General features: G+C 32.0%; 1 non-coding gene across 1 annotated transcript; it reads right to left on the bottom strand.

The window, feature by feature from the left end:
• Positions 1 to 8,785: 8,785 nt before the first annotated feature.
• Positions 8,786 to 8,859, bottom strand: TRNAN-GUU (transfer RNA asparagine (anticodon GUU)). Its single transcript has one exon. It is a non-coding gene; the product is annotated as a tRNA-Asn (tRNA).
• Between the last annotated feature and the right edge of the window lie 2,024 nt (positions 8,860 to 10,883).

Genomic DNA, 10,883 nt, shown 5'->3' with positions numbered 1-10,883 from the left:
CTATGCCTGCAAGTTCACACAACAAGGGAAAATATATCGAAAAAAGTATAAAGAAGGACAAATATAGCTTAGTCATTTTTGTCTTGGTACATAATGGTATGTCCTAATGTGAAAAGAAAATCATATAATTGGGGATACTCGCGACCTAAATAGGTTTCAATTAGAAAGAAAGCATAATACATAAACATGTCATTTAACTTTGTTTCAGTATGCATAAGAAGACACTTAAATTTGTATAAAGTTGAACAAATAGATACTATTATCCTACGTACAAAGCTAGCACAATCAATTATGTTGTTGGTCAAGTGTCGTAGGGACTTCTTAACCAACTAGTTACTGTTGGCACAAGAACATTCCTTTCAAATGCTCAAGAATTTTCAGATATAACGCTACACCCAAGAGTGTAGCCTAATAGTCAATGAAATTAAGTGGATAACCACGAAGTTTCAGTTCACTTTCCTCCCAATTAATCTAAGACTTGGTGGGCAAAGTTACCAGCGCCCCTCTCTCTCCTTAAAGCCCCTAAATTCGATAATTAACATGCACTCTCACCTCATTAAATCACTTAACTAGAGTAAATTTGCATTATTTGATGTTAGCAACAAATTCACATAATCTAGCAAGATATATTAGGTTTCACTTTTCAGTAGATGAATAATCTATTTAAATTATGAAAAATATAATTATGGATCAACAAACTCACGTCAATGATTATGAATTCAATCTGCCACAAGGTGTTGTCAGTACAAGGAGATCAAAAATTAATTAAGAGTTTTGAATGGCATAATCAAAGTGTATGTATCGATCAGCTCTGACTAATTGCATAAATAATTTACTTAATGGTAGGTAAACAACAATTTTGCCTAATTATTATAATTAATAGTTGTTATCATTTCATTTCTATAGGCTAATTGACTGATAATATGAACTATGAATTATTAATAATGGTAGGTAAACACTGAACAACGATTATTGGTTTATATGGGTATATTTGACCTCTCGCAAAGTTCAGGGTATATATGATCAGTGTCACACATAATTTTTCGTCCCTTCTTTAATTTGAGGACTAATTTGAATTTTAAATATCTCTCTTCAATAACTTATACAGACGAAATGTTGTGGCCGGAAATAATCAGTATTAGAATAATGGCTAATCTAGGTTAGGTATTCAACTATAATAAATGTACCAAAGATCATTAACAAGATTTGAATAGACTGAATCTTGACAAGAGTTTGAGTACTTCTTTTTTGAGATATCAGAATTATTTTTTCAACACTAATCATAGTAATAGAAACTCACTCCTGAACATTTATTTCCACTTTTCTAGGGGAATGTAACAATCTTTGGCAATAGTTTCTTTAGGGTGGAAATTGTACTTCCTTACATCTATGTATTTTGTTTTTGGTATTTGGATTTGTTGCACCTAAGCTGAGAGTCTTTTGAAAATAGTCTATCTACCTCCACAAGAGAACGGTAAGGTATGCGTACATTATATTCTCTTCATACTCCACTTATGGGATTCGACTTGGTGTGTTGTTGTTGTATTTATCTCCTAATAATTTGAGTCTATATTATTATTTATCTTATATTGATCTTTTTTTGCTATTTTATTAAATTTATTCTCAACGTTGAACTTTCTCCTACAAAACTTATAGAGTTAATGTTACTTACAAGTTTTAAAAGAACAAAATTTGCATGTTGGTGTCTTCTTCAAAACTTCAAAAAGTGTAACAAGCCAACAAGCAATCATTATATTGAAAGAACGCAATACCATTTCGATATTGTTATATCAACTTATGAAATTCTTGAGGCAAGTTATATTATTCTAACTTTATTTTATAGTTTTCTTGAAAAAAAAAATTATTGGTGATATCCTTAGGTCATAAGTTTATATATTCTTGTTTAGTTATTATTAAAATTTATTCAATTTAAATATCTCAACTAAAAAATATGATTCAGTCTTACAAAAAGAGATAAAGAGAAAAACTTGAAGGATTAAATAAATCCCAAAAAGAAGCTCTTGATAGTTTTGTCCAATTAAAAAGAGTTGATTCTTTTCCAAATACATATATTGCTTACAGAATAATATTAATAATTCATGTAACCGCTGGCTCAGATGAAAAAAAATTGCAACTAAAATCAATAAAATCTTATTTAAGATCAACAATGTTTCAAGAGAGATTGAATGGATTAGTAATATTAGCAATTGAAAAGAAATTATTAAAACGCAGTAAAACTTCACTAAATTAATATAGTTGAGACCATGAAATATTATTATTTTGTACAAGTATTATTTAATCGATAAATTAATAATTGTTAATTTATAGAGTGTTTTGAGATTCAACGTTATGATGATGGGATAAGAAGAGCTTTCAAGATGTATTATCGCAACTAATTTTACCCTAGGATATTAGCTGTGGCGGAGCCACCTTATTGCTAGGGGGTTCATCCGATCCCCCTTCGGCGAAAAATTATATCATTTATACATGGTTAAAATAATTTTTTAGGTGTATATTGTAGACGTCAAACCCCCTTAGGCTACTTCGTATATTTATATCTTCAGATTTCGAACCCCCTTATTAAAGATTCTGGTTCCGCCACTGGATATTAGAAGTCTATGAAGTGGGACATGAAATCGATTCATGAAAGATTAATGTTTTGGATACTATCAATTTTGCAATCCCAACTTGGACGAATAAGTGTTCAGCAAGAGACAACAACAAATTGTTGTCGACACTACAAAATTTGTTCGGATGATGAAATCTCAAAGAATTTGAATGAACGCACTTGTGAAAACGTCATTCAAAAACTTGAGGTCAAAATTAATAATGATCTCGGTTACCACAATAAATGGACGGCAATAACCTATTGAATTATCCATGTGAAAATAATACATATTCAGAGATCCAGAGCTTAGAAGAAATTATGGATATAAAAAAACAATGTTGATGATGAAGTTGTAAATGATACAATACCTTTGGAACCAGTTGCGCATAAGAAAACACTTATCGTATCTAGAACTCTTCAATTTTTTATGGTATAGTTCGAAAAGATAACACCAAAACTTTTGGATGCAATAAAAAAAGTTAGAGATGGACTTCAACTAGATATAAAGTTTAACAAAAAATAAAACAGAGTAGAGAGTCACATTTCACTAAATTGTCTTAGATATATTTGTACATTCAAAGAATTATTAATTTATAATATTAATGGGATCATATATTTATATACGTGTCTTCTGAAAATATATTATCTTATCAAAATAAATGATCATATATTTTCAATTGGTCCAAGTCGGGATCGAAGGAAAATATTATCTTACATAGATTATTAATTTACCAAGTATTAATTTAGTGAGATTTTATTGTAAATTGACTATAAAATAGTATAATCACTTCGCATCTAAAAAACCTAAAAAGATAGATTTTAAATAAAAGTATATATGACGGTCTTTCGTTTTAAAAAAATAAATATAAATATTAGGGCTCCTCTATAAAATTTTGCTTTAAGCCTCCAATCTTGTTAAGTCGGCGGCCGTGCTCGTAGGGAGCAGTATCGCCATCTCCATTGATTTTTCAACATGGTCTCTACGGCACCGATCTCTTTGCAAACGCATTGATCTGCTTCGTCGGTGATATTTTTTCATCTCTGCTACACCGATCTTTTTCGGTAATCCTTCAAAACTCACATCCCCTAAAGTGAACTTCTCTGACGAAGGATTTTCTAGATCGGCAGCTACCGAAACCAGATCTGGTGTGACTCTCATGCCGTCCACCACCACTTCTCACGCTGTTGACTTATTACATCTCTCTGACAACTTTTGACGCCTCTTTGGCGACCCACTTCTTGTGCCAGATTCAGATTCTTACGCACTCACTGACCTCCATCACTACTCCGGCAAAGTACGTTCGATCTCCTCTTCAAGTTTCAGGTTCTATCTTTCCAAAGTTTTTTTTCTAGATTTGCTTGAGGTTGCCTTTAATTTTTTATTTTTATATTTGTTTCCATTACGATACAAATTTAGAATTACTTTCGGATCTAGTTTTCAGATATTATCTTTCTTGTCTAATTGGAAATTTGAATTAAGGGTGACAAAAGAGTTTCAAAATGAAGAAAAAGTGACACAAGTTTTAATATTGAGTAGAGGTGACAATATTATGATTAGTGCTAAGAACAGTAATTTTAAAACCCTCAAGTTTATTATTTACATAAAAGCCCTATTTTCCCCATTCCACACCCTCCCTTCTCTCCACCCTTCTGCCGCTGCCATCCCTTCCCCTTCTGTCATCATAACCGTCGATGTCACTACTCCATCATCACCACTTCCTCCTCTACCACACCTATCAGTTCTTCCTCCATTGCCATCACTTTCTCTTCTTCTCCCTCTTTTACCACCATTGTTGTCACCTCCTTCTTCTCTACCTCTGCCTCCACAACAACCATCACCTCCACCTTCGTTGTTATTACTAACATCTCATTTGTCACTCTACCACCCGCTCTTTTACCTCACTAGCTACAACAATTATTGTAGTTGTTGCTGAACAAACTCCAATAGTTGCTACAATAACTTCAGCAGTTGCTACGACAACTTTACCAGTTGTTGTAACAACTTCAGATGTTGCTTGATTTTCTACAAAAAAAAAAAAAATCAATGACTTCAACTTCAAAAATTTTAAAATTAAAGTAAATTAGTTTGTGAACTAGGACCAAAAAGAGAAAAAGAAAACGTGATAAAAATAATGAACGACAACAACAATGATAGCAACAACAAAGAAGAAGAAGAAGTAAATGGAAGAAGAGAAAAAGAAATGAAGAAGAAGAAGAGGGAAGAGGAAATCTGGAAAGAGAAAGAAAGAAGGAAGAAGAGGGAAAGGGATTCTAAATTTTGAAATTTAAGAAGAGAGGGAAAAATTTTCAAACATTTTGAAATATTAATGTATACCCCAATTTTTTTAATTATTCTAATCAAGTCCACTTTTTATTAATCCTATTTGACTAAGTCAATGTCACCTATTTTAATTTAAAGACTTGAGTGACACCTTATACTCATTTCTCTCGACTCTCGGTTTATTGATCCATAGCGCCAGATAATATTTTTCTTCTATTTTTAGTATAGTTATTTGGTTATATACGCTCTTAATCGTATTACTTTCAAGGGTGGTGTAACAAGCAATCGTTATGTTCTTCGTAAGTAGAAAGTAACAGAATATCAAGTAAGTGTATTTATAAATCAATGAGATGAAATTAGGATTGTGTATTTGTCATGAAGTCATAACTAAGTAAGATCGCATATTAGTAACTTCTTTTGGTGTGTAGCATGCCAAAGGTAAGCTAATTTCACATGAGTAGTTGACACCCTAAATTGATCAATATCACCACTCAACTTGATTCATCTACGAGTGTTTGCTTTACTAACTCTTATCTTTATTCCAAATTAAATATTTTCAAGCAAGGTCAAGCTATTAGATAAGGGTTGATAGTCTTAAATCTCTGTTGTATAGTCCATTTTTCCATTTGTTACCCCTTTGGTCCAGCAAGTAAGAATAAGGTGAGTTCTAACGTTTGCACCATTAAAAAAATAATACGAAGGGAAAAACAATACACACATGTATTCTGTTCAAGAATTACTAAATATTAGGTCTACTTAGTTAAGTCTTCATAGTTCCCCCAACCCTAGTTGTGGGTTTAGTTACTCATAATTGTACGATATTGTCACTCCCTGAGCCTACACCCTGGAAGTGGTCGGCACTGAGAACCATTGTTGATCCCCAAGCTAACCTTTGGTCTAACTGACTAATTAGTGGAAGAGAGAATGTTGAGTCCATAGACGGGGTGTATATGACGGCTCAACTTAAGATAAGAAGTCTCACATTGACAAAACACAGAAGAGATGTTGGGTATATAAGTAAGCAGACTTTACCAACTAGTGACGCATTGTAAAGTCGTGAGGGCCTAGGCCATTACAGATACGATCAATGATTAATCAATAATACATAGTCACACTTACAAGATGAATAGTAAAAACTCAAAATCTTGAATTATAACTCAAAATCAAAAATCAAGAGTCAAAGTATGAATTCTCTCCAGATTCAATAACGCAAACGAATTAAGGACTTGTTTTTCTTTTAGTCTCATGCCAGAAAACAAGCGTAAAATGTAAAAGAAAATCTAGGAAATATATTTACAGATCGCGGTTACCACTCGTAAACATCGGGCTTTTGGCATATCTCTGAATCTCATCTACGACTCATGAAAGTATTTACGGCTCGTTGTTGCTGATCGTAGAACTCAGGCTTTTCAGCATAGTCTCTGAAACTTCATCTACAAAATCATCTACGACAGGGGCGTAGCTATAGTCACCCCAGGATGTCCAACTGGACACCCTTCGTCAAAAAATTATGTTGTATATATATGTCAAATTTTGCATTTAAAGGATATATAATTAAAGTTGGACACCTTTAACAAAAGTCATGGCTTTGGCATAGTGGTAAATTTGTCTCCATCCAAACTAAGAAGTTCTAAGTTCAGACTCCAAATAGCACAATGTTTTTTGTTTTATTTTGACAGTCACACACCATTATTCTTGGACACCTTTAATAAAATTTCTAGCTCCAAAAAGGTGATTGAACAGTTCTACTTTTCTACACTTAGCTACAAAATCCTATTTTACTAAAAAATCAACTATAAAACACATCAAATCTACTAAAAAGAAGCTAAAGAACTTACGCAAATCCTAAGTTTTAAGCATCAAAAGTATCGTAAGACCACAACACATCAATCATCAAAGAGATTAGTGATGGAACCGAGAAGTTCAAGAGAAAGTGAAAATAAAGAATATAATTTGTCGCCACTTTCTGGATACAAGGGAAGTGATATCATTTGGTAACACACAAACTCAAGCAACCTACCACTGCATACGAGCTCGGTAATGGAGGGGTTTATGAGCTGGAAGTAGGGACGACATTGAGGCGGAATGGAGAGGGTGAGGCGAGTTGAGTCTAATCCGCAAAACTTCTAACCCGCTCCATCTCATAATGTGTTTTTTCTATAATCTCAACCTGCTCCACCTTGTCCTCCATAAATTCGCTCCGCCCCATCCCCACATAAGTATTTTTTTTGTCTTTTGATTTATTTTACTATTAAATATTTATAAATTTACCATATATTAATTTGTACTTACGCACATATAGACAAAAGAACTTCGTCAATGTGTTCATCATAATTGTTAAAAACATTTAAGCACGCATGCTCATACATGCTTATGCACAAATGTAGACATTAAGATGGACAAAATTAAACATTGACCATTTTATTAACCTATTTAAGCTACTGTTACTATCAATAAACACTCACATCCCATATTTAAACATTTAGAGGAAACAAAGCAGGTAAATTATAGTTAACTAAAGACTTGTTCATCTATCAACCTGCCCCGCCCCACCCCGCATTAGTTTAGAAAAAAAAAATTAACCCCCACACATCCTCCCCGCACCCAGCTTAAACCCGCCTGCCCGCCCCACATAGCTTAAAACCCACCCTGCACAGCATCCGTTCGCCCTATTTTCATTCCTAGCTTGAAGGAATGTAAATTTGGAGTAATAATGAAAACATCATGCAAATCAACCAGTTTGGATCTAAAGCCAAACTTCATAGAGAGGTCTTATTTTTTTTTATTGACATATATAAATTGAATAACTATAGCATACTCAGTGTAATTTTATAAATGAGTATGAAGAGGGTAGGATGTACGTGGACTTTATGAAGTAAGAATATAAATTTTCAATGAAAAATATAATATAAAGTTAGAATAATAAAACTTGACTCTAAAATTTGAAAAGTTTATATCATTATATAAACTTTTCAAAATTTAGAGTCAGATTTTATTGTTCTAACTTCATATTATATACTTTTCATTAAAAATTTACATTGTTTACATTCTTGCTTCATAAGTACACATATATCCTACTTCTACAAACCTCATTTATCGACTTACACTAAGTATGTTATAATTATTCAATTTATATATATTAATTAAAAAAAATAAGATCTCTTTATAAAATTTTGCTTTAGGCCCCAAACGTGTAAAGACGGCACTGGGATTGACACTATATCTACATGGACAAGATGAGAGCTTCAAATTTTGACACTGATAGCAGTGTTCATAGTATATCTTTTGCACGAATTTGCGATCGTCCAATGATTGTAATTCACATTTGCTAATTCACAAATTAAACAATTGCCTTTACCTAAATTCATGCAAACAAATTTTGCAACGATATATTGTGGATACTGTGATTAGAGTCAAAATTTAAACCACTCAAAGTACTGTCGATGCAGATATAGTGTCATTCCATATTGATTGTGTTTTCCTCACCTACCACCCAAGCTATCCCCGCACTTCTAGTCTCCAACCTCACCACCCCTCCTGTAGTATTTGTTTAGATTATATATAAATGTTTTTCGGAAAATACTTTTTACTTACCTATCAAACACAAGAAAATAATAAGTAAGAAATCCATGCACTTATTTTCCTACGAAATATTGAAGACATCTTCCTTTGAACTAAACACACCCAAAGGAAAACCTTATACCTTATGTTTTAGGATAACTCAATGAGAGTCGCCACAAAAAGTTGTCAGTGATAAATATATTTTGTTTTTAAGTGTACTATTTAATTAAAAATTAAACATGAAAATAAAATTTTAAATATTAGTCTAAAAAGAAATATTTGTGTAAATCAGTTCATAAGATTGATATTAAAATTAATATTTTAAAAAATAATATCGCTAGAAGGAGGGGTTGAACCTCCGACCTTGTGGTTAACAGCCACACGCTCTAACCAACTGAGCTATTCCAGCTTGTTGATAAATTATTGTACTAAAGTTCTAGTAATCATTTTAGACTTCTAAAATTTCGAACAAAAACCATTTTTTTTTCTCCGCACCAGATGTTTGCACCAAATCGATAAAAACGCATCATGTGTCTTCACACATTATGTTATGACTAAAACATAATTAAGTAAAAAAATATTAATTTATTACTTAACCATAATAATTAAGTATACCTAGTTTGGTATAATGAACATATTGATCGATTGCTAGTAAATTTTACCTTCTAAATTCTTCAGTACTCTTTTTTTTTTTTTTTTGCGTTTTACGTGGCACTAATAACTAATCCAAGACATAATTTAACATTTATGATCTATAGTACTTGTATTGATATAGTTGTATAAAATTAAATATTTTCTTGTACAAATCAATTATAGAACATGTGAGTTTTACCTTCTTTTTTTTAATGCAACCTTTAGGTATATACACCCTCCGTTTCTATTTATATATGTCACTATTTTAGGTTTTATGCTTTTTTTAAAAAAAAAAATAGATAAGTTTATCATTGTACCCTTATTTAATATTCTCTGAAAGTCAAGTTTTCAATAAATTGACATGAATTAATTTATTTTGATTAGTTAATTTGACCAATGAACATAAATAAATTATTTAGTTTTTAAGTGTTGGTCAAATTTATACTTTCAAAGCTAATAACTCTCAAGAGGAAAAATAGGAAGAATAATGTCATTTATGCATTGATTTTGTGAAATGACAAATTACTATTAATGAACATCTATTTTTTATAAGAACGATATATAAATAGGAACTGACGGAGTAATAAACTTTATTTTGGTAGTTGAATTGATAGGGAATTAGGGATCACATAATAGAATAGGTGACTTCTAGTTTGAAAAGAATTGATCAAGTAATTAAACACCTAGTACCCCACAAAACAAAGAAAAGATAAAAAGGAAATAATTAAAAGGGACAATGTTAGACCATTAATTGACTTGTCCATTTAAATGCACTTATAATTCAACACTAATTAATGAGTAACCATATAACTGTCAAGTCCAAGCAAGAAATATAACACACCTGCATATATTCCAAATTTTGGACCCCATGAATATAAATGCAATAAGGAGAGGGAAAGAAAAAGATGAGACATGAAATATCAAAAGAAAAAAAAAGATCACTTATTTAATTGTTTGAAAGATTGGAAAGTTGAAAATTTGACTTTTGAAGTTGTGATTTTTGAAATTTATTTTATTTGGAAAAAGTTTTGAAGTTTTATGAGTAAAAGTGAAATATGTATTAAAAACTAGTCAGACAAGTTTTTGAGAACTTGAAAATATAAAATTTGATCAAATTTAATAGTTAAATAGATATTTGAAAATAAATTTTAAAATTCATGTAACACCCCAGAGAATTTTTCGAACTAAGACTCGAGCCGTCCTTCATGTGGAGTGAGATTTTACCGAGGAATAAAATTTCTTGAGTGTTCAGTTAAGGTCCCTAGGTGTAGCACATTGAGTTCCAAGAAGAGTTGAATTGGAAATAGTCATTTTGGAAAGAATCTGGAAAATTTGGCTAAGTATGGAAAAAAAAAAAAAAGAGTTTTTGGTCAACTTTGAGCAATCGTAACTCCTAGTTCAAAATGATTTAGGAGAATTTCCAGTTATGTCTGGAAAGCCCTTGAAATGATCTTTCCAACGCCACCGAGTTTGCTTGATTCCGAGTTCATGTGAGTGAGTTATGCCCTTTGGAAGTTGGGCTGTTGGCACAGTCGCACAGTCGCACAGTGCAGTTTGTTTAGTCCGAAAATTTTAAGGGTATTTTGGTCTTTTCCCTAATCTTTTCTTTGGGTTATATTGAGGTGTTAGACTGATGTTTGGATCATTTTTGTCCCATTTTAAAGAGTGAGAGTAAGAGTGAGAGTTAGGGCTTGGAAGATAAGAGAGAAAGAAGAGGAAAAGAAGAGGAGAAAGAGAAGAAGAAGCTAAGGATCGTCGTGGATTTTCGTCGGGGGTGATCCCTAATCAGGTATGTGAGTT

Source organism: Solanum stenotomum, chromosome 6 (genome assembly GCF_019186545.1).
Source record: "Solanum stenotomum isolate F172 chromosome 6, ASM1918654v1, whole genome shotgun sequence".
NCBI classification, from domain to species: domain Eukaryota; kingdom Viridiplantae; phylum Streptophyta; class Magnoliopsida; order Solanales; family Solanaceae; genus Solanum; species Solanum stenotomum.
Note: the sequence above shows the minus strand (reverse complement) of the source record. Positions and strands in the feature narration are given on the sequence as shown.